The sequence below is a fragment of the Dermochelys coriacea genome, chromosome 2, assembly GCF_009764565.3.
Source record: "Dermochelys coriacea isolate rDerCor1 chromosome 2, rDerCor1.pri.v4, whole genome shotgun sequence".
Classification (NCBI taxonomy): domain Eukaryota; kingdom Metazoa; phylum Chordata; order Testudines; family Dermochelyidae; genus Dermochelys; species Dermochelys coriacea.
Genome location: NC_050069.1, coordinates 23,651,175 through 23,676,446, shown reverse-complemented (window position 1 = coordinate 23,676,446; position 25,272 = coordinate 23,651,175). Strand labels below are relative to the sequence as shown.

The following is a 25,272-nucleotide window of genomic DNA, read 5'->3' as shown; positions in this document are numbered from 1 at the left end:
AGAAATTCTTTGAAAAAAAAATATTGTCCATAAACCACATAACAAACATAACTTTACTAATTCTCTGAAAGCCATCATTTGCATGTCTATGACTGTGTTTTTCCCCAGCTCCCAAAGATGTAATCATTGTATACTATGAAAACTTAGTGCTTTCTCATAACAGCGGCATATATCTTATGGTAATAAGATATATTGGTCCATAAATATTAGGGATGGGGAAAATATTTGTAACAAATTTTATTTTGGGGTTGAGTTGTGGTGGGCAGAAGGTGGTGATAGATATTTGTCTCATTTAAAATTTGTTTAAAACTTCTGTGAAATTGGAGCAATTTTACAAATAGTTTTCACTAGCCGGATGTTGCAAAAAAAAACCACTTTGATTGAAAATTCACACTTATGAATTCTGAAAAAGCTGCCAGAGGAAAAGGTGGCCTACAAAAGACACATGGTCTGTAGAAAAGCAAAGTGCCAGGAATCAGGAAGTCCTGAGTTCTGCCCTTAATATTTTGCACCTCTAAAATACAGTGAAGAACAATTGAGCAGGCAAATATTACTTACTTCCATATGAGCAATATGGAAATGTTGGATCTAATTCTGCTCTTGTAACACACACATCTCCTGGGTGTGGTGCTCTGTCCCATCTAGTGGCACCAAGACTACTTTGAGATTAATGAGTCTGTTCTACAGCTTTAGCTAACAGCCATATGGTTTTTAGCTCATGCAGTAGAGGCTCATGCACTAAGCTCCAGAGGTCCCAGATTCAATCCTGCCTGCCACCGCCGGGCATCTGTCTGTCTTACACTCTCATTTGCAATCAGTATAAATAAAGAGTTATTTCACTAGAGCCATTGGGGTTGCCTTCATCGAAAGCTGGTGTACGTGAGATGAGAATAAGGCTCAGTATTTATAAAGTCAGTCAATGGTATTTCACAGTGCAAGTTCATACTTGCATAGGCTTTTGACATTATGGTGCTGTGTCAATAGTGAGATTAAAATTTTAAGTCCCAGTCAAGTGAGGTAGTTAAATCTGTGCCTAATTTTAACCACGTGAGTAGTCCCATTGACTTCAATTGGGACTGCTCATGTACTTAATGTTATTCATGTGATTGCCTTCTGATTGCCAACCTGATTGCCTTCTATGATAACTGGCTCTGTGGATATGGGAAAAGCAGTGGATGTGATATATCTTGACTTTAGCAAAGCTTTTGATACAGTCTGCCACAGGATTCTTGCCACCAAGGTAAAAAAGTATGGATTGGATTGAATGGACTATAAGGTGGATAGAAAGCTGGCTAGATCGTCAGGCTCAATGGGTAGTGATCAACGGCTCAATGTCTAGTTGGCAGCCAGTAACTTGGCAGCAGAGTCCCCCAGGGGTCATCCTGGGGCTGGTTTTGTTAAACATCTTCAATAATGATGTGGATGATGGCATGGATTGCACTCTCGGCAAGTTCATGGATGATGCTAAGCTGTGGGGAGAGGCAGATATGCTGGAGGGTAGGGATAGGGCCCAGAGTGACCTTGACAAATTGGACGATTGGGCCAAAAGAAATCTGATGAGGTTCAACAAGGACAAGTGCAGAGTCCTTCACTTACATCGGAAGAATCCCATGCACTGCTACAGGCTGGGGACCGACTGGCTAAGCAGCAGTTCTGCAGAAAAGGACTTGGGGATTACAGTGGATGAGAAGCTGGATATGAGTCAACAGTGTGCCCTTATTGCCAAGAAGGCTAACGGCATATTGGGTTGCATCAGTAGGAGCATTGCCAGCAGATCAAGGGAAGTGATTATTCCCCTCTATTTGGCACTGGTAAGGCTACATCTGGAGTACTGCATCCAGTTTTGGATCCCCCACTACAGAAATGATATGGACAAATTGGCAGAGTCCAGCGGAGGGCAACAAAAATTATTACGGGGCTGGGGTACATGACTTATGAGGAGAAGCTGAGGGAACTGGACTTATTTAGTCTGCAGAAGAGAAGCGTGAGGGGGGATTTGATAGCAGCCTTCAACTACCTGAAGAGGGGTTCCAAAGAGGATGGAGCTTGGTTGTTCTCAGTGGTGGCAGATGACAGAACAAGGAGTAATGGTCTCAAGTTGCAGTGGGGGAGGTCTAGGTTGGATATTAGGAGAAACTATTTCACTAGGAGAATAGTGAAGCACTAGAATGGGTTACCTAGGGAGATGGAGGAATCTCCATCCTTAGAGGTTTTGAAGGCCCGGCTTGACAAAGCCCTGGCTGGGATGATTTAGTTGGGCTTGGTCCTGCTTTGAGCAGGGGGTTGAACTAGATGACCTCCTGAGGTCTCTTCCAACCCTAATTGTCTATGATTCTATGATTAAGTACCTTGCTGAATCAGGATCCCCAAGGAGACCCTCAGCCAGAGAGATTTAAGAGGACCTTGTTAAACATGTTGGGCATTTTGAATCCTAAGCAAAGACCCAAGTGGAGTCTGGATGTCTGCTTCCAAGTACATGTCTATAAATGCACAAGTCATGAATCCACTGGATATTCCTCATACTATCTGATATTTGGGAAAGAAATTAGACTGCCTGTGAGTTTGTGTTTTGGAATATCTGCTAAGGGAGTTTATCCCGAAACCTTCCTCCAGTTGTTACTCGGGCTTCTTTCAACCCAAAGCTCTTGGTAACTTTTATTCTGTGCAAGGTGGTGTCAGGAAATAGATCAGGGGATACATGGCCATCCAACCGATAGATGGCTGGCACAAACAGGACAACACAAGAGTGCTTTCACTTAAAGCTAAACTTTACATAGTCTCAAGCACTAACACACGTCCGCAAAAGGTTAGTAAAACACCCCCAACCCTTGATAATTACCAAAGCTGAGTGTGGTTCTCGAGTGGCACAGCGGTAGGCTTCCGGTGGCCAAATCTTCCATCTGCTGGTGGGGAATGCAAGATGTATCCAGAGGGAGAGTCCAAAAAGAGTCCATCTACCTCAAACTTTTCCCCCTTATTTATACATTAATAATAGAATGACTTAAAGAAAACTTGTTAAGTAAGCAGTTTCAATAGTCAAGCAAAAGGTTCCTTCTGATTATTGATTATCCAGGTGTGGGTTTTTCCAGAGTGTGTAGCCTTGAGGCCCCAATAGACATTCCTGGGGCACATCCTGCTCTTCGAAAATGCATGTATCAGCCACTTCAACACAATTCTTATCAGGAAGGACACGGGGTCAAGCTGCCCTTTCTGTGACACCCAAAAACCTCCCTCCCCTCCTGCCTTGGTTAAGCTAAGCCTGCTGACTTGACTAATTTACAGCCTTGACTTGGCTGCTTTTAGCAATAAGCCATAGTTATTTCAGGCACTTTACTGGTTTGCCAAAGTCTCCCCATACACAGTCTGTCACCCAACTGACAGAATAATTGAAAAAAGCCTATAAAAATAGCAACAGATATGACAAAGACAGAGGAGTCCAACAAAGACAGATATGATACCTACATGAGGCATCAAGTCCTACAGCCCAGGGACTGGATCCTAATATGGAATTTCGGACTCCAGTGAAAGCATAAGAATTGGAATAAGCATTGGAAGGCTGAACCCTACATCACAGAAGACAAGTTTCCACACATTCCTGTCTACAGGTTTCAGAGTAGCAGCCGTGTTAGTCTGTATTCGCAAAAAGAAAAGGAGTACTTGTGGCACCTTAGAGACTAACAAATTTATTAGAGCATAAGCTTTCGTGAGCTACAGCTCACTTCATCGGATGCATTTGGTGGAAAAAACAGAGGAGAGATTTATATACACACACAGAGAACATGAAACAATGGATTTATCATACACACTCTAAGGAGAGTGATCACTTAAGATAAGCCATCACCAGCAGCAGGGGGGGGAAAGGAGGAAAACCTTTCATGGTGACAAGCAAGGTAGGCTAATTTCAGCAGTTAACAAGAATATCAGAGGAACAGTGGGGGGTGAGGTGGGGGGAGAGAAATACCATGGGGAAATAGTTTTACTTTGTGTAATGACTCATCCATTCCCAGTCTCTATTCAAGCCTAAGTTAATTGTATCCAGTTTGCAAATTAATTCCAATTCAGCAGTCTCTCGTTGGAGTCTGTTTTTGAAGCTTTTTTGTTGAAGGATAGCCACTCTTAGGTCTGTAATCGAGTGACCAGAGAGATTGAAGTGTTCTCCAACTGGTTTTTGAATGTTATAATTCTTGACATCTGATTTGTGTCCATTTATTCTTTTACGTAGAGATTGTCCAGTTTGGCCAATGTACATGGCAGAGGGGCATTGCTGGCACATGATGGCATATATCACATTGGTAGATGCGCAGGTGAATGAGCCTCTGATAGTGTGGCTGATGTGATTAGGCCCTATGATGGTATCCCCTGAATAGATATGTGGACAGAGTTGGCAACGGGCTTTGTTGCAAGGATAGGTTCCTGGGTTAGTGGTTCTGTTGTGTGGTGTGTGGTTGCTGGTGAGTATTTGCTTCAGATTGGGGGGCTGTCTGTAAGCAAGGACTGGCCTGTCTCCCAAGATCTGTGAGAGTGATGGGTCGTCCTTCAGGATAGGTTGTAGATCCTTGATGATGCGTTGGAGAGGTTTTAGTTGGGGGCTGAAGGTGATGGCTAGTGGCGTTCTGTTATTTTCTTTGTTGGGCCTGTCCTGTAGTAGGTGACTTCTGGGTACTCTTCTGGCTCTGTCAATCTGTTTCTTCACTTCAGCAGGTGGGTATTGTAGTTGTAGGAATGCATGATAGAGATCTTGTAGGTGTTTGTCTCTGTCTGAGGGGTTGGAGCAAATGCGGTTATATCGTAGAGCTTGGCTGTAGACAATGGATCGAGTGGTATGATCTGGATGAAAGCTAGAGGCATGTAGGTAGGAATAGCGGTCAGTTGGTCAAAATGGTTTCTGATATAGGGTGGTGTTTATGTGACCATCGCTTATTAGCACCGTAGTGTCCAGGAAGTGGATCTCTTGTGTGGACTGGTCCAGGCTGAGGTTGATGGTGGGATGGAAATTGTTGAAATCATGGTGGAATTCCTCAAGGGCTTCTTTTCCATGGGTCCAGATGATGAAGATGTCATCAATGTAGCGCAAGTAGAGTAGGGGCATTAGGGGACGAGAGCTGAGGAAGCATTGTTCTAAGTCAGCCATAAAAATGTTGGCATACTGTGGGGCCATGCGGTTACCCATCGCAGTGCTGCTGATTTGAAGGTATACATTGTCACCAAATGTGAAATAGTTATGGGTGAGGACAAAGTCACAAAGTTCAGCCACCAGGTTAGCCGTGACAGTATCGGGGATACTGTTCCTGACGGCTTGTAGTCCATCTTTGTGTGGAATGTTGGTGTAGAGGGCTTCTACATCCATAGTGGCTAGGATGGTGTTTTTAGGAAGATCACCAATGGACTGTAGTTTCCTCAGGAAGTCAGTGGTGTCTCGAAGATAGCTGGGAGTTCCTGTCTACAAAGTTCAACCCGGGGAGGGGAGAGGGCATAACAAGTCTCTCCAAAGAGTTGCCAATTGGAGAGTTAGTGGCTAATACTAACACTGCTTTACCACCTCCTGTCCAAAGATCTCCTGTCACTTGGAGAAGGAAGAAAGATAAGAGAATCTTGTTGTTTCCAGTGCTATCTCTCAGTATAGCTCATTCAGCTACACACAAGGAGGAATCTCTGGCTTCTGATTACAATGAATGCAGTTATCCACGTGGAGCATTAATATAAGAGCACTCCCCCCACACAACCAGATGTTCTGGTGGGACTAGCATCCTGGAGAACCTGAAATCCTCGATCCAGAAGAACCCCCTATAACACACCAGGGTGTAGGCAGTGTAACCTCGTGATCCAAACAGGAGTCTTGCCTACTGGTCAGCGTAGAACCAAAGGGAAGAACTGGAGACATGGTCAGAAGACAAGCCAATGGTCAAAGCCAGGAGTCAAGGGACGGAACAGAGCAGAAGGGCAGAGCTGGAGTCATGGTCTGAAGACAAGACTATGGCTGCAGACAGGTATTAGGAGCTCTGAGGCAGGTAAGGACTAGGGCTGGAATAGCAGCAGGCATGGGTTGGAGCAAGGGCTGGTATAGGAAGTAGTTCTGGAACATCTGCAGCCATGGAAGACATTGAGCAGCCACTGTGCTATAGTTACTACAAAGCTTAAATGGTAATGTTTTGGCCCTTCTGTCCAGGTAGGGAGCACAGTCACTTAGTGAGAATTTATTGGACCCAGCAGAGCTCATTGAGTTGCTAGGCAACAGTGCCCAGAGTCAGCTGAGTTCCTAACACCTCCAATACCTGCTCAGTCCATCCTTGATGCACCTAGGCATGAGCTGAACCATCTAGCCAAACTCTTCATACCCACCCAGAATCTAGAAGGAGCAGCCACAGATAGAAAGGAAAGGCCTAGAAAGGGAGAAGTTGCCGAGCCAGGCATGGAGCCTGAGGTAGGAAGTGCACACCTTACTGCCACCAAAGATCCATCAGTACCCAGGTGCGCCAGCTAAGAGGAGATGCCCATCATCCAACTAAGCTATGACTCCCTTGGTGTTTCTTCTAATGCGCCTCTTCTTGTGACCCATAAATGTATGTCAGGAGTGTTCTGCCCACTGTTGGCATCCCCTCTACATTGTCCTCAAGTTTCATTAGGACACTGTATTGGGGTGCACTAGTGTTATTTATATTATGTATTATTTTGTGTGTATACTGAAGTTCTTGACAGGGACATTAAGTTTCCCAGGCAGGGGAGGGTGTTTGTAGAGTCTGCCAGCTCCTGGAACTTAGACTGGAACTTGGAGTTTGCCCGGCTCCTGGAATTCTGGACTGACTATCTAGCAGGTTCTACCTCATAGGCTACAACAATAATGGCTACCAGAGCTCTTTGACACCATTTCCCAGCTGCTAGGAGCTTGGTGGGGATGGAATGGAATAAAAACTCCTGCTGAGGCCAATAGAGAGACTGCTGTATGGGGTAATATGGTCAGGAAGGTTTCTGAGCCAATGATGAGCCAGGGCTGCTCTGACCCTCAATGGGTGAAGACATCCTGACTCAGAGACAAAGACACTAGTTTTACTTTTGAACCTTGACTTTGGGAGCTGAGAGAGAAGCAGAACAGCTCAGGGAGTCTCTGCTTAGGTCCCAGGGCCTACACAGGGAATCTTTGAACTGCCGTGGGATCTAGTGCATGGCTCAGACAGGTCCAGCTTGCAAAGACCAGTGTCCAGAGTGGCAGAGATCTGACCCAGACCAGGGAGCCAGGGGAGGGCCCCTACACCTGCAAGCAGGACCAGAAAAAAACTCTAAGCCTTTAAAGTCACAGCTTACAATTTTAATACACTTTTCAATACATCAAACTCCTTTTGAAGGCAAGGCAAAACTTCCATTGATTTCAAAAGAGCAGGATGGGGCTCTACACTACAGAGTCAAGAAATACAGCTAGTCTGCTCACACCACGTATAACTAAATGCAAGTATGTAGTATGACTGCAACATTGAAAGGTGAAAAAAGAAGGACTGAAAAATCAAGAAACTGTACGCTTTAAAGCTGAAATCCCAACTTTAATTTTGCCCCCAGTGCATAGCCCTCATAAAAGATGGTCTGTCTTAAGGTAATTGTAAATTAAAATATCAAATAATGCAGTATGGAATCGCTTATACAAACTTACATACAGTATATGCTATACTATTGGCACTGTACATGGTTAATAATTATATATAACAGGGTAGCTGGCCCCTTAATTGAAATCAGGCCCAGCTTTCCTGTACCAGTCCAGGTGTGCCCTAGTTTGATGTAATGAGGACAACAGGACTGGCCCCAGAGTTATAAATGAGAGACAGCCCCAAAGCAAGGGAGAGTCCAGAGCCCAGAGTGAATCCAGAGCTCAGGAGAAGAACACCACCACTGGTCTGAGAGCTTAATAGAGGAGATGGCCCTGAAGGAGGGAGCTGTGAGAATTCCCTGGTTGAGCAGTGGAGCCAGATCAGGCTAGTAAAATCAGAAGGAAGAAAGGCAGTCAGGGGGCAGGCCCACCAACAGGGAGGGGCAAATGGGGCAATTGCCCAGGGTCCCAGGCGATTTAAAAAGGCTCCAGAGGTGATCCTGGCAATTATAGGCCAGTAAGCCTAACTTCAGGCAAATTGGTTGAAACTGTTCAACATATTCATAAATTATCTGGAAGTGTGTAAACAGTGAGATGGCAAAGTTGGCAGATGACACAAAGTTACTAAAGATAGTTAAGTCCAAAGCAGACTGTGAAGAGGTACAAAGGGAAATCACACAATTGGGTGACTGAGATATGATAGAGGTCTATAAAATCATGAATGTTGTGGAGAAAGTGAATAATGAAGTGTTGTCTACCCCATCACACAACACATGAACCAGAAGCCACCCAATGAAATTAATAGGCAGTAGGTTTAAAACAAACATGAGGAAGTACTTCACACAACTGACAGTCAACCTGTAGAACTGGTTGCCAGGGTATGTCGTGAAGGCTAAAACTATAACTGGGCTCAAAAAACAATTAGATAAATTCATGGAGGATAAGTCCATCCATGGCTATTCGTCAAAATGGTCAGGGATGCAACCGTACTCTCTGGATGTCCCTAAATCTCTGACTGCCAGAAGCTGGGACTGGACAACAGGGGGATGGATCGTTCGATAAATTGCTCTGTTCTGTTCATTCCCTCTGTACCACCTGGTACCGGCCACTGTCAGAAGACAGGATACTGGGCTAACTGAACCATTGCTGTGACCCAGTGTGGCCATTCTTATGTTCTTGCTGTTTGGACTGTGCTGGGGAATTCTGGATTATGATTTTGGGACTTTTGTAATAAACTAATCCAGCAAAGGATTATTAATATGTGGAAAGCTCTCATGTGGAGTTAGTGGGGACTCAGTCAAGAAAGGGGTAACTGAGGCAGGTGTACCAGTCATGGTGTGGCCTGCTACAGGCAGGTGCCCCAGGAATGGGTCACCTTCTTGTTTTATTATATTTTGTTAGTAAATTAACACCATACTAAAACTTTTAAATATCCAACTTTAATTCAGTTTGAAAAGTCACCAAAAGACTTGATTTTTTTCTTGTTTTGTTTTTCGTTATTACTATACTGGTATGAATGATTTTCTTCTAACTCAAGCCCTAATTCTGTAAACTCACACACGTAGTCCAACTGAAATCCATAGGACTACTTACATGAGTAAAGTTACTTATGTGCAAGTGTTTGCAAAATTGGCTTTGGCTTGTAACTCTATTGTTTTATTAATTAGTCCTGTGCTAATGTTCTGTTTGGAATATACAGGAAAAAATTTTATTTGAGCATGAAAGGCAAAATTCAAAAATGGCTGAACTAATTTACTCAAACTTGCTGAAAAAATGTACCTTTGAGATGAGACCAAGCATGGAATACATTAGCCGTGGAGCAGCTAATTTGAAAAGTTCTGAGCAACTAAAAGTGAGTGGAAGGGTTAGAATAAAATCTGTATGCCAATCTTAACTGTAGTGGCTGCCTTCCTAACCCCAATGCCTAAGGGTCTGACTCGACTACTCACATGAGTAAATGTTGCACTTATTCTTGCATATCATCCCACTGATTTCAGTTGGACTTCCAGTGAGGGAATGCTCATCTTAGTATGAGCTGAAGGATAAAACATGTGGGCACTGAAACAGTTAATACTATATGAGATGGGTCCATAATATACTAAAAATCATACACTTAATGCCTGACTCTCACTTTAACCATGAGATACACCCTTAAAAACATTGTTTAAAGGGTGGGAAAAGAACTTTGCAGCTTGAAAAATGAAACTGTTCATTACAAATTACGTCTGACTGGCTTCAGTAGATCTGATTCAATTATTCTGAGTCATCAAGTGAAAACAAGCGATTTGCCATCTGGTAATTACCTTTGGGGCTGAGGTGTAAATCCCTGTTCCTTAATTTTACCCCCTTTAAGAAAACATTTTCTCATAGGTGGTCCAGATGGTGAGATGCCTTTAAACAATGAATAGAGGTGACCAGTGATATGAGGCCCCAGTGCAACAGGAAGTCACTATGGAAAATGCACTAAGGGAGGGATAGCTTTCATTTCTAAATGGCTCGTTAGACAGCTGACAAGTGGCTGCTGGAAATGAAAGATCTATAACTGATGGCACAGTTATCCTGCACGAGGCATTCCCCTTCTTATTTTGTTGGAGGCAGTAGATAGGGATGGGAATAGGCATATACAAAAATGGTTGGCATTGTTGTTAAGGTCACTTATATAAATAATCAACACAACACACTTTAAATGTCACTATAGACTGTGGTTCTGATTAAATGACAATCATTTACAGTTTTTCTCTCCCTTTGGTACAGACTGAAATTCCTGTTTACTTTAAGGATTTAAGTTAAAGAGTCTACTGGACATCAAAGCCAGTTAAATAGGAGTAAGAAATAATATTATTTCAGAGGCTATTTAGTCACTGTATCTGTAGTGCTTTACTATAAGAGGATGGTGTCTTCCGCTTACTCTCAAGTTTAAATGTAGCCAGAGGCTAAATCAGGTTACTTGAGCAGGGAGACTGTTGTTTCTCAAACCATGTCACCACCACTTTGAGAAATTCTTGCAAGATGCCAAACAGCTCAACATGGGTTTCTTAATATTTTTGTTAATAGCAGCTCCCATACACTGCCCTTGAGCGACTTTACCAAGATTAATGCATGAAGTTTCACGACCTCCCAGTGAAGTAGGCAAGTATCATCTCCTTTTTTTCCATTGAGGAAAATCAAGCATGCGGGGTAGAGAGAAATTTTTTTATTTACTCTGCAGTTCACCTTTCTCATCACATAGGAGCTAGCTTACTAGACAATTCATTGATTTTTAGAAAATTACCATGTTCCTATTTTCCTTACCATTCAGGTGGCTGATATCCAAGCAGAAAAAGATGCAGCACTGGCATGTCTTGATAAGTGAATTTCTATAATAGAGAGGTAAATAAATATATTAAAAATCTGCTCTCATAGGGTGTGAACCCCAAAGCTCAAGGCTTTTTTTAGTCCGGTATCTTGCCTCTGACTGATGCTTCAGAGAAGATGCAAGAAATTCTACAATAGTTATGGACTAACTTGCTGGTAATAGAGGTTTCCTCTTAGTCCCCACCAGTCAGTGGCTGGTTTGTACCCTTTACACATTTTATCCTCTCTCTCATAACTGTAGATGTTCTTATTAGTAGAAAAGTCTAATCCTTTTTTCATCCCAAGATCTCAGCTTGTGTCAGTGAGCACTACAGGTTAATTATACACTGCTTAAAAGAAGTATCTCCTTCAATCTTAAAAGTGTTGCCCTTTAATTAAATGTTATGTCCCCCTCTACAGTACAACTCCAATCAAGCAATGCTGCTTGTTAAATAGCTAGCATCTTTAGAACCCCAAACTGACAGAACAAGCCACATTTCTGTATATTTAACCGCCAGCTATATATGTGGCCTTCATCACCATGATATCTGATCTACACTAGCCACTTCAACCTTTTCCTGTATTGACCCCAAAACAAACCACTTTTTTCTGCCATAATGCACCCAATCTTGTAATCCTTTGGCAAAAAAAAATTGGGCATTGAGTGTCACAGTAAGAAGTTGCAGGTGGTTTGGGGCGGTGTGGAGGCGGGATCAGCACCAGAACAAACTGCAAGTTGAAATGCAACTATATTGCACACAAACATATTTGAAATGTAGCCCTGTGAACCTGGGGACTGGTCACAATGTGTTATGATTTTTACTTTACAATTATGGCCAGGTGCTCAACTAGTGTAAATCAGCATAGCTCCAGTTACTTCAATGGAGCTATGCCATTTACCCCAGCTGAGGGTCTGCCCCTTAATATAGCACAGTAGAATCTTAACAGTGACCTTGGAGGTGTTAAGGCAGAATAACTTCCCACATGCATGGAATGTGGGACAGTGAGATTTGCCAATCTGCTGGGATAGTGGATGTCAAAACATATGAGGTTACTATTAAGGTGTTTCATTGGATGCAAGTTTGGTGAAGGTGTGGGGATCTATTGCCTTGAGGTATCTGTTGGAGATGGAAGTGTAAGCCTTATATGAAACATTGAAGTGTGTTATCAACACCACTGTAGGCAGTCCAAAGGTTGAAAGGAATGCACAAGTCTTTCCCTTTAACTTCTTATTTCCATACTTTTAAAGTTTGGGGTAAATGGAGTGTGTCCATTGCAAACTTAACTGTCACTAATGTAGTTTGTATTTGGTAATGTATACATATTTTATTTATTTAGGTCCCAATAAAATGTCCCAATAGAAGTCTTTGAAAGAAATTGGACCCTGAGGGCAATATCTTCATTTGGCAAAATAAAACAATGCTGTAGAGTGTACATTGAAAGAAAGATCACTGATGATCGTTTGCCAATAAGAAATACTTTAGAGGCTTTCAGAAATGCAGGGATTATTCAGTCATCCAAAACAAATAATCATAAACCACATTTCTTTAAAACAAAACTGACAAAGTAAACAATATTGAGTAATTTATCTAGTGTTGCATCATTTGACATTTCATTTTCCTCCTGTTTAAAGAAAAGTTGAAATGCAGGCTTTGTAGGTCACCTTCTCCTGGTTACAAAGCCCTTTCTTGTCTATAGTGAAGTCACAATTCATAATCAAACACAGTTCCCAAATCAGACACTGATATGACACTACATTGTGTCTTCTGTTTTAGCCAGTACAATAATAGGAGTCATTATTTTTTATATTGCAATGGTACCCAGAATGAGCTGGAGGCGTGGAGGCTTCCAGTCTAAAAGAAACACACTTGTCCTTGACCTGAAAAGCTTACAATCTAATAAGACAAAACGTTTGCCTTCATTAGCACAATGTGTCAGCAATGGGTGAAGTTGAAGCAATACTGAATAGAGTTGATCTGTCAGCATAGCCAAGGACAATCCGTGCTATTTCAAAAAATATAATTAAATGTAGGGCTGGCCAGAAAACAAGAATTCTATTTAATGAAAAGTTTTGAGGTTTCAGAATTTATTTTTGTTCTGCAGCAGAACAAACCCGAGATTTTTTTAAATATTTCATGAAAACACCAACCAAGTACTAGTCAATAGCTTGGCAGTTAGGGAACCCACCTGGGATGTGGAGAGCCACGTTCAAATCCCTGCTCCATACCAGAAAAGGGATTCAAACTTGGGTTTTCTATAGTCCAGGTGAGTGCCCTAACACCATAATACTCTAATTTGGCTAATGGCTATTCAGGGTAGGCGTCTCTCTCATATTCCATCCTGGATCTGAGAAACCTTCCTGATGAAATGTTCATCGAAACAGATCAATATGTGCCCCTGAAATGTTTATTTTGATGAATCAGCAATTTCTGATGAAAAAACATTTTGTCAAAAAATTCCTGATGAGTTCTGAGGAGTCTAGAAGGCCTTCAACCATCTCTGCAAGCGTTTTCAGACCCTCCAGTGAACCTGTGGGTTAAACCTCATTTGATTTGCTGCCATTCTCTATTTCCTGTGTCCTGGGGAAGGAAAGCCAATCAGAACTGCTGTACATTCTGAGAAACAGCCTGCCCCCTCAGCATGTGAATCAGCCAGAGCTCCCTTTCTTCTCCTCACACTAACGGGCTAGGAATGTTACTGGAGTGCTCAGCCCTCCCCCATGAGAGTTGGCTGGGGTGTCCCTGGTCCTGCCTGTCTGTCCAAACCCTGAGGATGAATGTGATGAAGAGCTGCCAGTTCTGGTCCCCTAACCCTAGGTGTGATGCACAGAGTTATCTTAACTCAATAAGCAGTGACCAGTAAAGTTGAATTCCACTGTATTTATTTCCATAAGGCTAAATCCAACTCTGAGTCTTTCCACTGACTTCAGTGGGTCTTGTATCTTGCCCATACCAGCTTGAACCTAAAGTTAAACCTACATTTGAAGAGTAACATTTTAATATGAGTGGTGTCATGGGTATTATATTAATATATTTTAATTTTTTAAAAAATATTAGATTGCCAGGATTGGTATTTGCAGGGTCCTGATAACACAATTCAAGAGTTTGGGTGTACTCCAGGAATGGTTGATCAGAGCCTAAATGTTGCATTATTTGTTTGTATTGCAAATGCAATGTGCAGAAAACACCTAACAGTACAACTTCCATTATCTGAGCCTCAATTACCTGAAACATCTTGTTGTCCAAAGTAGGGTCAAGTCCTCCAATGTCTATTAATTACTCTGAAAATGCCCTCAGTTACCCCAGAAACTCTGATCATCTGAATTTATTTGGTGAATAAAAATTGCACTGTGTTATAATCATTGTATTTTTTGTGCCTTGAAAACGCAGGGTTTATGGTGATTCAGTCATGAATCTTGAGCAAGTTATTGTTTGGTGTTTCTTTTCCCCACACACTTCACCCAGTCCTAGCAAATGCAAATGTACAATATAATTCCTTACAGTAAATATGTGGTAACTTTATTGTCTTCACCCTAGCAAGCAACTAGATGAATGGCAGTGGTGGATGATTCTATAACAGAAACGCCCAAAAGTGGGTCTGTGATAAGCTAACCAATGAAAACTGAGCACAGCACTGTTTAAAATCATCTAAACTTTTTCCATTAACATGAAACATTTGAAAATGTGGAACTCAATGTTTGATGAAACACAGTGCCCTGTTGTCTGTAGCCCTGTTCTAGGCCCTTTTTTAAATGTAATCTTTTATCAAAGTCACATATGGTTTCCATAAATTCACATGTGGCTGCAGTTATACCAGGAAACTGATTCACAAGTACTTCAGAGGCTCCCCTATCTTTCGGGCCCACCTAAAGCTTCTTTCCATCATTTTTTTAGTAAGAGTACGGGGGGAAATAATCAGTTTCATTTGCTTACCACATAACCTCCATGATCTGAATCATAAGTACTACATTGTTCAAAGGAACAGCTGGTACCTAGTCTAGAAGTGCAAGCGTCCCCTCCGAACAAAAAACTCTGTTCAATGTGTTAGTCATCAAATCCCCCAGGTACTGATTCAAGGCTACAGTTTTGCCTATCCCTGCCCCGGCTAAAAAGATTAGCTGAAAGGTTTTCAGAAGGGAACGATTCCACGCACAAGCAAACATACAAATGTTTCTTTCTTGTCTTCTAATCTTCATGGTTATTGTATTTTTTTTAATCGCACATGGGCCAATTGCACTTTAACAGAAACAATGAAGCATTAAGAACCATTTTCTGCAGCAGTGGATTTACAAAGCCAGCTTTTGACCTCGGGAGCCTGAACTACATCAACAGCATTAAGGGCATCTTTACTGGAAATACTGTAGAATTCAACTGACTTTTTCAACCAGGAAGGACATATTTTGTGATGGGCTCTAGTTAAAAGATATTCTGGCACAGCAGGAATTGAACTCCAACTATATCAGACTTTCAAAGCAAACTAAATATGAGTTAACTTATTTCCGTGCTTCTAATTGTATTGCCCTTCCAACACGACCCAACCCAACCCAACCCAAAGAACTCCTGAAGAACGCTCTGAAGAACTCCTTAACTGACTTTGGGAATGTGCTTATTCAGTGCTTTTAAACTGACCTCATGCTAGTGACTTCATTGTACATTTTGAATCTATATCTAGGTGTTCTAGGATGTTACATTGACAATGAGTGTTTATCATATGTTTTACCTTCAATCACTTCTATTGCTTTAATCTGTAGGGGGCCAAGCTCAGAGTGGGATATAGGGAAATTTTCCAACACCCCACCTAGCAGGGTAGTTTAAGCACAGATCCCTTTAATCTGTGGACCTGAGTTGTGGCAGGTGAGTTCAGGGGCCAAAATAACTTAGTCCCCTCCACCCACATGAGGGATTGAATCACTGGAGAAGAGTCACGCCAGGAAATGGGGATTCAGGTGCTAGTGAGAGCTGGCTTTGGCTGCCCTCTATTGCCTCTTATTTGAATTCAGCAGGCTACTGTGTGAAGCATAAGGCCATGTTTTGAGACAGCCTATGAAGCATAGTGCAGCAGCATGACAAATTCAAGCACAAAAGGCAGAAAATAGCAGGAGGGCAGTGTGTGTGATAGGCCAAGTACTGAGAGTCACCCAAAGCCTAGGTGGAAATCACAAAGACTAAGCTACTCTTTCAACCTAAAAAGGTGATAATCCTTTCAGAATAAAGTTAAGGAACAACGGTGCAGAAGCTCATACTCCTGCTGTGCCTGGTTTGTGGCTCCAAGACTGTCCACCCATTATCTTTCACTAGCTCTAACTTCATATTTTAAAAAAAAACTGTATTATGGTGCATGTCTCCATAAGCTTCCTCTCTCAAAGTGTCATTTATTTCAGCTATTCCAGAAAATGGGCTTTCCAGAAAAGGCTGAATACAGGAAAATAAACATAACAGCATATGAAAGCAACACAGGTGGTCTAAGATTCTGATCCTGTAACACTTAAGCAGGTAGGTAACTTTATTCATTCAAGTACTCCTACTGGAGCCAATGAGACTACCCATGCAAGTAAAATTCTACACATGCTTAAGTGTTTACAGTACTGAAGCCTTTCAATCACAAAATTTGGGTTCCATTCCCAGCTCTGTCACAGACTTCCTGTGTGACTGTGGTTATCAAGTCACCACTACCTTTCTCTGTATCAGCTTCCTGTTTGTAAAATGGTGAGGATTTCTCTGCCTCACAAGGTTTTTGTGAGGAATGGGTTGCCTACTTTCTAATTGCAGAAAACAAAGCACCCTTCCCCACCCTCTCCCCCACCCTCGCTCACTCGCTCATTTTTACTGAACTGGGGCAGGGTTGGGGTGTGGGCGGGGATTGTAGGGGTGCAGACTCTGGGCGGGAGTTTGGATGTAGGAGGAGTTTGGGGCAGGGGCTTGGGATGCAGGAGGGGGTGGGGGTGCGGGCTCTGAACATCCTTTACCTCAGACAGCTCCCAGGAAGCTGCCAGGATGTCCCTCTGGCTCCTAAGTGGAGAGCCAGCCAGGGGGCTCTGCATGCTATGCCTGCCCTCAGACATCACCCCTTCAGCTCCCATTTACCGTGGTTTCCAGCCAATGGGAGCTTTGGAACCAGCACTCAGGGTGGGGCTCTGCGCGGAGACCCCATAGCTGCCCCCAAGCCAGTGGGACATGCTGGCTGCTTCCAAGGAGCCACACAGAGCTGGGCAGGGAGGCTGCCTGTCCTGCTGCGCTGCCATCCAGCAGTGCTGACCGGAGCTGCCAGGCGGGGTGGCAGGTTTGTAGAAATTTGGGTGGTGCCCAGAACCCATCCCCCCCCCAAACTCCAACCCCCACCTGCCTAAGGCTCTGGGAGGTAGTTTGGGTGGGGGGAGGAGGTCTGGGGTGCAGGCCCTGGGCTGGGGATTAGGGTGCAGGAGGGATGCAGGCTCTGGGAGGGAGTTTGGGTGGGGGTGGGGGAGGGGGCCTGGGGTGAGACTCTGGGATGGAGTTTGGGTGCTGGGTGTAGGCTCCGGGCTGGGGCAGGGGGTAGGGGTATAGGAAGGGATGAGGGGTGTAGGCTCTGGGATGGAGTTTGGGGATAGGAGGGGGTGCAGGGGTGAGGGCTGTGGGGCTGAGGATAAGAGTTTTGGGGTGTGGGAGGAGGCTTAGGGCTGGGGCAGAGGATTAGGGTGTGGGGGGATGAGGGCTCTGTCTGGGGCTGGGGTTGAGGGGTTTGGAGCATTGGAGAGGCTCAGGCTAGGACGGAAGGGCAGGGTAAGGGCAGCCTGCCCTGCCATTAGTGAATGGGGGGCACTAGGGCCCTGCAGCAGCAGTTGATATGGGGACCCAGCAGAGCAGAGTCAGCGTGAGCTGCAGGCTCCAGGGCCAGGGAAGGTGAGCGGGGGCAGCAAGTTTGGAGCGGGGGACATTCGGGGGAGGTGCGGGAGGCGGCAGGCAGGGCCAGGGGACCCCAAACATTGGTGGAGCCGGGCCCCCGGGCCCTGAATATTGCTGGAGCCTGGGCACCACGAGTGTATATAATTCACCACCCCTGCTGCCAGGGTCCCTTTTTGACCAGGTGTTCTGGTAGAAAACCTGGCAACCCTAACTGGCTATATTAATATATGCAAGGCACTCCATTACTACAGTAATGGGGGCCAAAGAATAATACCTACCTCTTATATAATACTCTTCATCGGTAGATCTCAAAATGCTTCATGAAAGAGGTCAGTATTATTATACACATTTTACAGATGAAGAAACTAAGGCAGAGAGGGGTGAAGTGACTTGCCCAAGGTCATAAATAAAATAAATATAAAGCTACTACAGGATAATTTACCTGATAATATAATAGGGAGAGACTAATTATGTACACTATTCTCTCCATTGTTGTAAGTGTGTCCTATCCCCCATATGCTGAAGACATAAAGATATTTTAAAATACAATAGTTGCACTTCATACGTTTTACCAATTTGAAAGTTGTTACTGGTCTGAGAGATATTTCCTGTCTATATTATGGGAATCACAGTAGAAACATTTTAAGAACCACCCATATAGATTTATATAAATTATGAGTGACGAGCTACTCTTTAAATATAATCCGCAAATTTTCTACTACCCAGCTGCTATATAAATGGCTTTGTCTGATTATTTTGTTGAATGTTTTAGTCATACAGGAACTCAAAACATTTGTTTCAGAGCTCTTTTCGGGAGCAGAAGTGCCACAATTGCTCTGTGACACAGTAGTACAGTCCATTGTTATGTCTAGCCTCTGTTTTCTCCTCGTTCAAGTAATGTCACACACGGTACAAATGACATTATGGTTTCTATGTAAATGTATTTATTACCTGAAATGTAATGATCAGGTTATTGTTTTAAAAGATTATATAAATCAAACTGTTATTCTCAAAGGATGAGAAATTCTGTCTAAAAACAGACCTGAAATTTGAAACACAAATTCGCAAATTGATTCACAAATCTTGCATCCTCAGACACAGCATCTGAAACTAAATTTAGTTTTCTTGTATTTTAAAAGAAGACAGAAAATCTTATTCCATTTTACAGCCAATACACCATGCTATGCAATAAGTGTTCACAGAAATGCAATTTGGGCCAAATTCTGCTTATTAGTTACCCCACGTAAATCCAGACTATCTCCATTGAAACAAAGATTCCAAGATAAACAGTAGAATTTCAATGGAGTTACTTTGGATTTAAACTGGAATAACTACAGAATTTGGTCTGGTGAGTACAGTTCTCCTGAAAATCTCCAGAACAAATTCAGGAGGGGTAAATGTTATGTTTTAAGAGTAGGTTGGTCAAAAATGGTATAAATGGTAAAGTGGTCGCTTGGACCAATTTGGCATTCAGTGGGTGTGCAAAAAAGAGCATAACTTGCATGCTGAAGGAGCTTGTAGAAGCAACTAACAGGAGGGAGTAAGAAAAAGCAAGCCATTTGTTTGCTCGGATGAGATTTTGCTCTCAGATCCATTGACGTAAATCTGGAGTAACTACTGACTTCACTGCAGACACTAGGTCTGATCCTCCTCTCACACTAATGCAATTCAGCAATCCTGTTGAAGTTATTAGCGTTACATGAAGGGGAAAGTGGCATATGTTAGATCAGAGTCAGCCACACTTTTTAAGTGTATTTTTATGTCTGTGTAATTGAAACAATCAATGACTAGGACTTTTTTGCAGTGTCTCAGCTGTGGGAGAACTACTTGTTCTCTACAGAGAGAGGCGGGGGAAAACGCTTTCTTAATTTTAAGTGCAGTGCTTCCGAAATGGGTGAAGAACTTAAGAATGTGAGCATCTCTCCTTGTAAATGGAGATCAGAAGGAGAGGAAATTGTGCAAAAGTTGTATGGTCCAACCAGGAATTTATTTGTAAAGGAGAAAGCCAAGGAAATTCTCCCCCTTTTCTTTTTCTTCTACATTGTCTGCTCTCTGGCTTTAAACATGGAATAATGTCACAGGCAGGGAATATAACATCCCTCTTCTCTATATATTTCTCTGGTTTGCATTACCATGTGATAAATGTATTACAACATGTTATTTGCATCCGTCCACAGTTTTGAGATCTTTGAGTGTTTTTCTCTCCTCTTAAAAATTTCACAAATTAAATTACTGGATCCCACTAGATTCACGATGGCACCCCGGGGAAAAAAATCATGCAACAGCGCTGCATCTGTCACTGAATGTTTATGTGTTCTAACCACACATGCTATGTTTCTGTAAAACAGAGTTTCTTGAAAAGCACCAGTGTGGAGGAAACGGACCAGTTAACTGAAAGGACCTGTTCTCATAGTGAGCATGCCAGTCAACGCTCTGGTTGAGTGACTTTAATGTACACTCAATGATTTGGTGACCCTCATATTCAGCAGGAATTTCTTCTGAAGTCCAAGAAGATAAACGATCAGAATCCAGAATGAAACCTAAGAATTGTATGCTTTACTTGTGCCCAGGATCAATACTGAGTTCAAAGTGAACCAGTGAAAAAAAGGTACAACACTCAGATCAGGATGTATTTTAATGTTAACTCTATATTGCACAAAAAAATCAATAACTATATTCTCAAAATTCAGCAAACATTTAGGAGCAGCATCAATTAATCATCTCCAAACACCACTAAGAATCTTATCCAAAGCCTATTTAAGTCAATGGAAAGATTTAATAGGCTTTAGATCAGGCCTTAGTTGGAAAAGCATTATGTCTATCCTTTACTCAGCACATTATATTCCTATAGAAGGATTTCTTTATCTTTTACCTAAAGCTTTCCTACCCTGCAATATGTCTGCCTGCAACTCCATACAAAGAATCACCAGAGTCAGTTCAGGAAAGATGCTAATTATATAATTATTATCAGAGAAACCTCAGGATCATGCTGATCTTCCAAATCTCCATGAGGTCTGAGAAACTAGTTGTATAATACCATGTACAACATGGTTTCAAAGGAAGTAGCTAGCAGTTAGTAGTAGGTGTAGCTGTAGCAGTAGTAGTTGGCAGTGATGAGCTGCCAACAACTGAAGAACCGGTTCCTTCAGTAGCTCCGAGTCTTCGGCGGCACTGAAGGACGTGCCGCCAAAGTGCCGCCGAAGACCCGGAGCGCCACCGGGTGAGTAAAAATTAAAAAGGGATTCTCAGGAGAGCCTCCCCAGCCAAGAGCTCAGGCGGACCGGACAGGATGGTCCCACAGGCCGGATGTGGCCTGCGGGCCGGAGTTTGCCCATCCCTTTAACAACCGGGTCTAAACCAGCTTCAAAATTTAACAACCGGTTCACACGAACCGGTGCGAACCGGCTCCAGCTCACCACTGGGTATATAATGATTAATAGAGATAGCCCTGAACCAAAACCACAGCTTCAAACACCCTTGAATCTTTGGGGGAGCTTGGATCCAAATCAACACGGCACAGCATCACCCTCTTTCCTCTCTTGGGCAAAATCAATCCCCAGATGAGAACATCACTAAAGTCTGACAAAGATCAGATGAGGATTCAAATTTTGCAGCTCAGCCCTATTATTTGAATTAATTAAATGATCAATTTAGAATGTAAAATTGAGTCCCTTTATTCTGCAGCATAAAGACACAATCTCGCAACTTGCTCGACCAGGGTGAACCTATAAACTCCATGGAGGATCCACACAGGTAATCACCAAAGTGGAACAAGTCAGAGGTGTAACAATTACAAAGATACACTCAGGAGAGGAAAATTTAACTACATCTTTTTTACCTATTTTCCCCTTTGATACTCATGCAGTTAACAAGTTCCCTGTTGAATACTAGCTCATAACAGTATTGATTAATTATAATATTTAGAGAAACAACAATTTCTAATTCTTCCATAAAAGGCAGGGTTTACCTTTCTACAATTCTTATTGCAGCAGAATCAAACAATTCTTGTTGCAGCGGATGGAAAGGCTACATCCTAGCTATTTTGTCTGCTCCATTTAGCATTCATTTTCTTTTTATAATCTGGCCTATTTATTTTATAGGCTTGTTAATATTAAAAATATACATATATATATATATATATATAAAGCAAAAACTAAAGACAGACCAGAGCCATAGAAGTGGCAATCCAGGTCTGAGTCCAGATTTCAAACCCCTTGCAAAGTTTGGGGGGGGGTTGATTTCAGGTCCCCGGTTGGGTCCCATATCTTCTGCAAACCGTAACCTAAACAATATGTGAAATCCAGTCCCAAGCAACAGAATCCCAGACACAAACTATTGTTACTATAACTGCAGAGTTCATGCAGCACCATGTATGATGTTTCTCATGGGTAAGAGAGACTGTGTGGGTATAAGGGATACCATTCTTCTAGGGTCAGAGGCCTGCAGCTAGCTGGCTAACTAGTCCTGCTCACTGCTGGATATAAGAGCTGGAACTTAATTAGCTGGTCCTTATAAAGAGGGCTGTAGGAAATGAAACGGGGAGACTGCAACACCCTTCAGAAAGCTGAGGGGGGCCTAGGTGTTGTGCTTCCCATAGATTGCTGTTGGCGCTACTGCAGAGAGGAATTGCTCCAGAAATCAAAGGGATAGAAGGGAGACTGTGGAGTCCTTTATTACTGAGGCTGTGAGGTAAGAGACAGGAAATTTTGGGTTGCTGAAATTAGTGGTGTGAAGGACAGACTTGAGAAAGGGACTATTTGGCCTGCACAAACTTTTGAGAGAAGGGTCTGTGAGGTTTTGTTTTTGTTAAGAAGGCTTACAATAAAAACAGCCAGCCCTGCTGGCAACTGCTTCCCTGGATTCTGTGAGAGGGCTCAGACAGAATTACCCCAGGGAGTGAGCTGGCTCAGCAACAGCAAAACCTGGTTTGGTAGCATGAGGGTGCTTTACAGACAATCCCTCTTTTCCCCCACATGCTTACCATTCCCCAAGCACTAATAAGGATAAGATGTGGAGCTGTACAAAATTTGGTAGGTGAGTGCTGGGCTATGAACGGCCATACTGGGTCAGACCAAAGGTCCATCTAGCCCAGTCTCCTGTCTTCTGACAAAAAAGAAAAGGAGTACTTGTGGCACCTTAGAGACTAACAAATTTATTTGAGTTAATGAGAGACACTATTAATGACCATGGCTGTATATCAAAAGGTCTTAAAGCATCCACTATGATTCATTTAGAAAAATGCTTTAACCTAGGTAGGAATGATGGAGAGAAAAACAGCAGCTTAACAACCTTCCATGAGTGTGAGCAGCTTAACACTTCCATTATTAACATGGCAGAGGGGCACTGCTGGCACATGATGGCATATATCACATTGGCATCAACCTAAGCCTGTACTAGTCCACACAAGAATCATAGAATCATAGAATATCAGGGTTGGAAGGGACCCCAGAAGGTCATCTAGTCCAACCCCCTGCTCAAAGCAGGACCAAGTCCCAGTTAAATCATCCCAGCCAGGGCTTTGTCAAGAGATCCACTTCCTGGACACTACGGTGCTAATAAGCGATGGTCACATAAATACCACCCTATATCGGAAACCTACTGACCGCTATTCCTACCTACATGCCTCTAGCTTTCATTCCAGATCACACCACACGATCCATTGTCTACAGCCAAGCTCTACGATGTAACCGCATTTGCTCCAACCCCTCAGACAGAGACAAACACCTACAAGATCTCTATCATGCATTCTTACAACTACAATATCCACCTGCTGAAGTGAAGAAACAGATTGACAGAGCCAGAAGAGTACCCAGAAGTCACCTACTACAGGACAGGCCCAACAAAGAAAATAACAGAACGCCACTAGCCATCACCTTCAGCCCCCAACTAAAACCTCTCCAATGCATCATCAAGGATCTACAACCTATCCTGAAGGACGACCCATCACTCTCACAGATCTTGGGAGACAGGCCAGTCCTTGCTTACAGACAGCCCCCCAACCTGAAGCAAATACTCACCAGCAACCACACACCACACAACAGAACCACTAACCCAGGAACCTATCCTTGCAACAAAGCCCGTTGCCAACTCTGTCCACATATCTATTCAGGCGACACCATCATAGGGCCTAATCACATCAGCCACACTATCAGAGGCTCGTTCACCTGCGCATCTACCAATGTGATATATGCCATCATGTGCCAGCAATGCCCCTCTGCCATGTACATTGGTCAAACTGGACAATACCTACGTAAAAGAATAAATGGACACAAATCAGACGTCAATAATTATAAAATTCAAAACCCAGTTGGAGAACACTTCACTCTCTCCAGTCACACGATTACAGACCTGAGAGTGGCTATCCTTCAACAAAAAAACTTCAAAAATGGACTCCAACGAGAGACAGCTGAATTGGAATTAACTTGCAAACTGGATACAATTAACTTAGGCTTGAATAGAGACTGGGAGTGGATGAGTCATTACATAAAGTAAAACTATTTCCCCATGTTATTTCTCCCCCCACCCCACCCCCCACTGTTCCTCAAACGTTCTTGTTAACTGCTGGAAATGGCCCACCTTGATTATCACCACAAAAGGTTTTCCTCCTTCCCCCCCTCCTTCCTGCTGGTAATAGCTCATCTTAAGTGATCACTCTCCTTACAGTGTGTATGATAAAATCCATTGTTTCATGTTCTCTGTATATATAAATCTCCCCACTGTATTTTCCACCGCATGCATCCGATGAAGTGAGCTGTAGCTCACGAAAGTTTATGCTCAAATAAATTTGTTAGTCTCTAAGGTGTCACAAGTATTCTTTTTCTTTTTTGCGAATACAGACTAACACGGCTGCTACTCTGAAACCTGTCTTCTGACAGTGGCCAATGCCAGGTGCCTCAGAGGGAATGAACAGAACAGGTAATCATCAGGTGATCCATCCCCTGATGCCCATTCCTAGCTTCTGGCAAACACAGGCTAGGGATGCCATTGATGGACCTATCCTCCATGAACTTTTTTAAACCCTATTATAGTTCTTTTTTAAACCCTATTATAAACTTGGCCTTCACCACATCTTCTGACAAGAAGTTCCACAGATTGACTGTGTGTATGGAAAAAAAATACTTTCTATTGTTTGTTTTAAATCTATTATTAATTTCATTTGTGCTCTTGTGTTATGAGAAGGTGTAAATAACACTTCCTTATTTATTTTCTCCATACCAGTCATGATTTTATAGACCTCTATCATATCTCCCCACTCCCGCCATTTGTCATCTCTTTTCCAAGCTGAAAAGTCCCAGTCTTATTAATCTCTCCTCATATGGAAGCCGTTCCATAGGCCTAATAATTTTTGTTGCCCTTTCCTGAATCTTTTCCGATTCCAATATCTCTGGGCTCTCTGGCGGTGCTGGTTGAGACTGGATGAGGGCTGTCTGGTGGCATCAGGGTGGAAGTAATGGAAGGTAGCTGGGTGGAGGAGTCTGGGGCCAG

General features: G+C 42.9%; 1 long non-coding RNA gene across 1 annotated transcript; it reads left to right on the top strand.

Annotated features, from left to right (window-relative positions):
• Window positions 1-17,711: 17,711 nt before the first annotated feature.
• Window positions 17,712-22,700, top strand: LOC122458601. The gene is made up of 3 exons (XR_006278668.1): window positions 17,712-17,722; window positions 21,978-21,983; window positions 22,569-22,700. It is a non-coding gene; the product is annotated as an uncharacterized LOC122458601 (long non-coding RNA).
• The last annotated feature ends 2,572 nt before the right edge of the window (window positions 22,701-25,272 follow it).